This window comes from Meleagris gallopavo, chromosome 4, assembly GCF_905368555.1.
Source record: "Meleagris gallopavo chromosome 4, MGAL_WU_HG_1.1, whole genome shotgun sequence".
Classification (NCBI taxonomy): Eukaryota; Metazoa; Chordata; class Aves; order Galliformes; family Phasianidae; genus Meleagris; species Meleagris gallopavo.
Genome location: NC_139407.1, coordinates 1,867,501 through 1,867,814, shown reverse-complemented (window position 1 = coordinate 1,867,814; position 314 = coordinate 1,867,501). Strand labels below are relative to the sequence as shown.

The 314-nt window shown below is 39.5% G+C and overlaps 1 protein-coding gene across 2 annotated transcripts in view; it reads right to left on the bottom strand.

The window, feature by feature from the left end:
• Positions 1-232: 232 nt before the first annotated feature.
• The window catches only part of GRIA2 (glutamate ionotropic receptor AMPA type subunit 2), an 81,321-nt gene continuing 81,239 nt past the window's right edge, over positions 233-314 (bottom strand). For both annotated transcript variants that reach the window (XM_085222001.1, XM_085222000.1), the window contains exon 16: positions 233-314. This exon is cut by the window's right edge and continues 54 nt beyond it. The gene's annotated coding sequence lies outside the window, so the exon portion shown is untranslated.

Sequence of the window (314 nt, the reverse complement as noted above, 5' to 3'; positions counted from 1 at the left end):
GTCAGTCAAGCTTCATCTTGAAGTTGTGTAGAAAATGGTGTTGTGTTTTGAATTAATCATTCATTACAATCCAAGATGAACTCCACAAATGTAAGAATTCTTGGCTGAAAGAAAAGTCTTCAAGATACTGGATGCCTCTCACCACTTTGACAATAAACGCACAAGAAAACCATTGTGTAAGGCACTCAAAAGGTTCTTATCAATCACGAGAGATCAGTCACACTGACATTCATTCTCATGCCAGGACTCACGTAAGGTACTGCATGCACTGCTTTTGGAAATTCTGGAGCCATAACACGTCCATTTTCTCCAGT